Raw genomic sequence first — 7,321 nt, forward strand, 5'->3', positions numbered from 1 at the left:
GGGTCAAGGTCCTAATGAAAGCAATTGCTGTGCATCCAGGATTTCTGATACCTTTAAGTATTTCCATAATTTATGCATATTGTGGATGCCAAGTGCTCAAACAATTATGAAATCAATATTGTGCACATGTGGAAAACATCCTTTCAAAGATTTTTAACTACCGTTCTTATGCGGCGTTGCACGAACCTATGCGGCGTTGCACGAACCTAGCACCAAGGAAACCCTCGTGCTACTAGGCTCTCATTCTATAATTATTCACCGATCTATATGGCATGCAAACAAAAACCAGCAATCTTTTCATCATTTTACTCCACTTTGAGACACATTTTAACTACTCTACCCTTCCATCAATCAAATGTTGCATTGTTGTATAGATTTATAAGGCATTTTGCCATCATTTTATGTGTAAAGAGCGGGAAAAACACACTAGGACAAGAAGGTGGGGTCTAACTGAGGCAAATCCTCATGCTTCAGTCCCCACAAGCATTCACAAACATTGTTCTTAATTATCATTAATTTTCCACACCCGAAATGCATTTTTCCCTATTTTTTAGTGGTTTTTCCTCTATTTTCCTTGTATTTTCCCTTATTTTCTGCATTATTTAATTACTAAAAATTCAAAATAGGTTATGGGCTGTGGCCCTTAGTTCCTTCTTGCAACAAAAATGAAAATTTAGTTGGTGTTCCTATTCATTCTTCCATTTTTATGCCCAAAAACATCATTTTCCCTTGATTTTTCATATTTTACGTGTTTTACTGTATTATTTTGAGTCACAAGATGCATGTTTTTCTGATTTTCTAATTATGAACAGCAAGTACTCATGGAAAACAGCAACATAAACAATTTTTAGCCCACATGAACAACACTTTATCAATCAAAAGCCATGAAATCTCAAATTTCCTTTGAAAAAATTGAATTACCGCTTATTTGCGTGTTTCAAGTTTCATGTCCATGGCTGCAAATCTGAAAATCAGCAGCACTTCATGCTCATGTTAATCACAAGTCACCATTTCCAGCCCGTGGAGCAATCCGATCGATGCCGGACAAGCCTCCACCATTCTTTCTTCTTCTTTTCTCTTCCCACATGAACTCCCTCTTAGAGGAGAGAGAGGGAGAAGAGAGAAAGACTGATTTTCTCTCTCCCTCTACAGGCTGTCATTCCTCGCGCGGAGCGGAGCGATATGGAGTGGAGACCGAGTGTGGTTGCCTTCTGTTATTGGTTTAATGGCTTACTTGCAGGCCTCCATCTCGATTTGTGGGGGGGGGGGGGGGGGGGGGGGGGGGGGCGCGTTTTTTTCGGCGGCGCTGATCAGCCGCCGCCCCCCCTCAATCACTATTTTTTTAAGGGAGGGGGGGGGGGGGGGGGGGAGGGGTGCCCCTTCACAAAGGCACCCCTTCACTTCTCAATTTTTTGGGCACCTCCCAGTTTTTGACCGCCTTTGGCCTTTTCCCCGTCTCTCACGCATACGATGTCCAAATCGCAGTCTGAAAATTTCTGTGAGCTCATCTCGGCATCCCACACTGACTGATAGCTCCATTGACCACCACAGGCACATGAAAAAATTACTAAAAATCTGCAAGTGTTACCCGGGCGTCCTTAAAGCACTTTGACGCTTAAAATCGTCCTAGGTCGAGCCGCCGCCTTTGACATTGGATATTTTTCCCTTGATATTCATAAATTTTAGCTATTTTTAAGCACTTCCTGGCACCAAAATTCCGCTCTCAAACATTGTGGGGATAATTTTTGTGTGATCGCGGCTAGCTGAGTCCTTGTCTATAAGATTTCAAGAAGAGAATAAAAAGAAGATAAGCATAAGTAAGCACACTTAGAACAAAAATGGTGTAGTAAAATCCCTTGAATTTTCATTGATTTGGGTTACATATTTCATCCTGCAATTGGAACCATATACTCGATACTTGATTCAAGTTACATATTTTATCATGCAATATGAACCATATATTTGATACCCAAAGCTTATTCAATTCATGTTTTATTGGTCCTCTTCATGTTCCTCAAAAGCATCAACCAATTTTCTCATTCTTACTTTAATGCTTTCCATGTTTTAACTTTTTTGGACCATAATTTGTCATAAAAACTCCCAATAGGGTCATCCATGTACTTAAAACAAAGCAAATAAACTTGGATGACGAACAAGCTAGTGTTTGCAAAGTTACAAAAATCCTCCCAAAGTTATTAGTGTTTCGTATGAATATAAATGAAACACATGGATCTTTTTATTATTTTCATTCTTTAGACTTATAGCCACATGACATCCACCCCCTCTAAACCTGCACATTCTCTGAACTATGCAACCCTTTTGGAACAAAAGGCCAAAATGTAATCATCCAAAGCACCATGCACAAAAACATATTTTGACCTCTTGAATAAAAAATCTAGATAGTCATCTTGTATAGGGCTTGAGCATCATGGTATCCCCCTATATCATAAACTTGAATACTTGTCACCTATACATGCATGCAACCAAACCAAATACCATCTCTTGGATCATATGGCATCAAAAGTTCATATAGTTCAAATAGCATGTATCCACATGTATCTTGCTGCAAGAAATCTTAAGACCTGAGTGAATCAAAGGGCATAGTGGACCCATAATATTTTTGAAGCATGTTATAGCATATAAATCCCTCTAGATCATAAGGTAGCATTGAGTATTCCCACATTCCTTTTACTATCTACTCAGATGCTTGTAACTCATACAATATATTCACATTTGTCTCATCATCATAGACAAAAAAACATACTATCCATGTATCCAATATCCATGACTCCTTACCTTGCAAGTAGAAATCCAAGTGAAGTAGCTTCACCCCCTCTAGTTTTGCAACCCATACTATGCATCCATAGGGAAGCAAACTCTGTAGTATTTGAAACAAAGAAAACACCTTGAAAAACATATTTATCTTGCACATTTAATAGTTGTGTAGGCCGAAGTTCATCATATGCACCACAAATCTCCTCTAAAGTTTTCTCAACTTATAAAGAAATATAATCACATATACCATCCATATTTGCCATATATCCAACTAGCTTTTCATCATCCTTTCCATCTTCTTGCAAGTATTTTGGCACCACTGTAGTTGGAATGAGTATAAGCGGTGGTATAAACTCAAATTCTTCTATGCACTCCACATGTAATTTTGATTGGATAGCATTTGCAACAATCACATCAACATAGTCAATCAAAGCATCCATATCTTCTGCATCCTTAGTTAGTGTAGCATCTATATTCACTATCAAACATTGGTAGATAACATACTTGCATCATCAAACAAAGCATGTGTATCTCGTGCATCCTTAGACAATATAGGTTCTGTATTCTTAGACAAAATATCATATGCATCCTTAGTCAAAGCAACATCTACATTCATAGTCAATGTAGCATTCGCACCCATAATCAATACATCTATATCATTAGTAACCTTGGTCAAAGCATTTGTGGAGAACACATTTGTAGCATTAGACAACACATTAAAGAAGACATCTACATCTTCAACACCTCAAACATCATCCAAAAAGCAATGGAAAAATCCCAAGTTCATCCTGCTCAATCTTTAGATCATCATCTTGCGCTAGATCCGGTATATACTATTCTTTTTTAAGAGCATACTTGAAATTCTCCCAAGTTGAACCATGTTTTAGTCGTATGTCTTGAACATGTGTCTTGATTTTACTTTTCACAATTTGTTTGAAATACACCATCGTCTGATCTTTTGGAACACCTCGCGATTGTGTTTCTCCACCATAGGTTCTGAGATATTTAGATATATCTCACTCATCAAATAGATCCAATTCTTTTATGATAAACTAAAGTGCCTCTTTAATTGAATCCTCAATCCTTCAATGATTTCTAAGGCTTTTTGTTGCTACTTGTATATTGCTGCATACATGTCATCTGTCTAAATCATATGCATCACATCCCTTTTATAAACCACATTTACATCCAATTGAAATCCCATATCTAAATCACCAAAGATGTTAGAAAGATTTTGCATGATTGCAACTAGCGGGTCTCTAACTATAAGAGTTGTTTGCTTTAGTGGTTTCCATGTTTTCATTTTTTGTGTAGGTATAGAGTCTAGCCATAAATTCGTCATACAAACCCCAAATAGAGTTATCCAAGAACTCAAAACGAAGGAATAGACTTGGTCAACAAGGCAACATAGATAGAATTACAAAAATCCTTCCAGATTAGTCGTAAACACAATTTTTTTGTAAATGGAATTTTTTATATTTTTGTCATGGATGACTTGTACCACTCAAGATAAGTCCTTGCATGTATTTAGATTTATCCAAAGCTCTCATTAAGTCATAAGAACTTGATCTTAGATATGCAAGCTATTTCTAAGTTCAGTTTTGTGACTAGATTGTTCCTAGAAAATCCAGTAAAGACTCCTTGGTATGTTACCAAAGTGACTAAACATCTCATGAAGATAAGCAATTAGTGTTCCATATGCATATAAATGAAACACTAGTTTAGATGGATCTTTCTATCATTTTCATTCTCTGGACTTATGGTCACATGACAATGTGGGAGGTTGTGATTGACTATTAGTGCTTTTAGTGGGAATCAATTTTGTGTCACTACAAACTTACTAGGTACCATTAATTACCCCCCTCCCCCTCCCCTGCACACGCACACGCACACATGTAGGTATATGAAAAGTCGAGTAAAAAATTTTGCACTAGCTTAAAGAGGAGAAACACAAGAAAAGTCTCCATGAAAATGCTTGGCAACCCTCACTCTTTGTCTTTTAAAGCTATGCTAGACACCATAGCCTTAGCTTGCAATCCATGTGTCCGGAAATAAGATCATATTTTGTTCTAAGATCTAGACAAATGGGTCAAGAAGATGAGATGCATTGCAATAAAATTTGGAATGGAAGAACCTAGCAATGGCTAAGATGCCAATGCCACATTGCATGATTGCATGCGGGCTATCAATATTGGGTAGAGGAAGTGAGTACTTTGTTTTATATGATTATGAGATTGCATTTCTACTTTAGTCTTAGATGATATTATAGGGAATATAAATAATGACCCCACAAATTAGAAAAAATAGAGGAGGAAGAGGGCCGATGAAGGATGCAACTAGCGTTGCATTTTCTTGAATATATCCATTGTGGATGGCATCATGTAGATACCTAGGCTTCTTGTGGAAGAAGCATTCAAAGACTTCCCATAATTTTGACACAATATGATTAATAAAAACAAAGGCATGATGTATTATGAAGTGTGTTAGGTTGATGATCTATTAAGTGAAGATTTGTTCTTTAGGTTTTAAGCATACTCTTGTGCGTTTAAAGTGCTAAAATCCTATGAACCCTTCCCCCATCAAACTCCATTATGGTGATGTGCATATATTTTGATGAACTATTAAAAACTCATGGATATAGAACGGAGTATACTACATAGTAAAAGATAGTGTACTTTTTGCAATTTCAAAAAAAAACATAAGTTATATTCAATAATATTATATAGGTAACATAGTCATTGATTGTATTCAATAGGTTTCGATAGATGTAGTTAAATAGTTTGTGATGCTAGTGTTGTAGTCAATGAACTAATTAGTTAGAGAGAGCATGTGTAGTGTATTGTAGATAATAAGTATTAAGTTAATTAGCTAGTGTATAGTGTTGCAAACGACACACACACACACACACACACACACACACACACACACACACACACACACACACACACACACACACACACACACACACACACACACACACACACACACACACACACACACACACACACACACACACACACACACACACACACACACACACACACACACACACACACACACACACACACACACACACACACACACACACACACACACACACATGCATGCACGTATGCATGTATGTATGTATATAATTACTTCATTAAATAATTCATTAGTGGTTGTTATTTTGAATATGAGACTAATAATTGTTGTACTTGGGAATTAATGTAGTTGACTCATTAGGTTCACCCTCATCATTGCAAGCTTCACTTTAGCAAAGGCATTTTGCAATCTTCATGCATATAATCTTTCATAAGATTAGAATCTACCCTTTTTCTTTTTTGTCATAATGAATATTAGAGGAAAGTAAAGAAAAACAGAAAGGAGTGCATACCTTCTTGAAAGACACATTCCTCCATAATTATAAAACAATGAAGAGACCTATGCTAACTCTTATGCTACTTGCATAGCATGTTCATGTGTTTTTTTTTTTGTGTGTGTTACTACTATGCTTTTACATAGTTAAATTTCAACCAAAAAAAGTATAGCGAAATATGAAAGCCACTACATCTTAGACTTTGACCCTAGTTTTTGGTTTTATGTATTGCAAGGTACACTTCATCAACATAATGTCTCAGGTTGTATGACAAGCTTCTAGGCAAATCTCATTAGCTTCAGAAACTTATGACTGTTATTCATTTAATGCATAGTTTAAAAGAGATGTTCATTTGCTTAGATATGGTTTAAAACACTTTTAATTCAACACGATTAACATCATGCATTAAAAACACACATTTAGCTCTCATATATAGTTCAAAACACACACATTCATTCTGCCTACATATGGCTAATAGTAGCTTCAATCTGATATTCAACATCCATGAACTTAATATGTTACCTTCATTTGATTTTGAGTGATTTACAGACCCCCCATACTTGAAAAAAAATGCAATTTAAGTTCAACTTTTATTTTCAAATAACAAAAAGTAAACCCCGCTCTTTCAAAATGTTCCAAAACAAGGACTTGATAAAAAAAACACAAAATATCACGCTACCTGAAGTTGGCAGTATGTGTAAGCCTAGTTAATTTTTGGAATCCAAAACATCTATAGCATTTATTGCCCTTTTAGTTTTAAAAATCCAAAACATCTACAATATGTATTGCCATAGAGTGGGCTTAAGCTTTGAATTATCAACGTTAAAGTGTCATTAAAATCACCTCTTAATTTTACGAATCATTTACAATATTTCTTGCCCTTTCAGTTTTAGAAATCGAAAACATTTACAATGAGCGTGTGGGTGTCACGTACAATGGGTGCATGAGTTTAAACCTTGGGTACACCCTTGAGGCATCTTTCAAGTTTTAAGCCTTTTTCAGAAAATGAAAGAAAAGAAAAACATCTACATTATTTCTTGCCATAAAAGGGTCTTAAGCTGCACTTGTAAAGAAGAAAATAACTGGTTTTTAAGACACATAAAATAAGAAAATAATTGGTTTTTACTTGTCTAATCTAATTTCTACAGAACTGTTTTTACCTATTTAATCTAACTTACAAACCGCATT

Source organism: Lygodium microphyllum, chromosome 3, assembly GCF_053477565.2.
Source record: "Lygodium microphyllum isolate KBCC chromosome 3, Lygodium_microphyllum_v1.1.10, whole genome shotgun sequence".
NCBI lineage: Eukaryota > Viridiplantae > Streptophyta > Polypodiopsida > Schizaeales > Lygodiaceae > Lygodium > Lygodium microphyllum.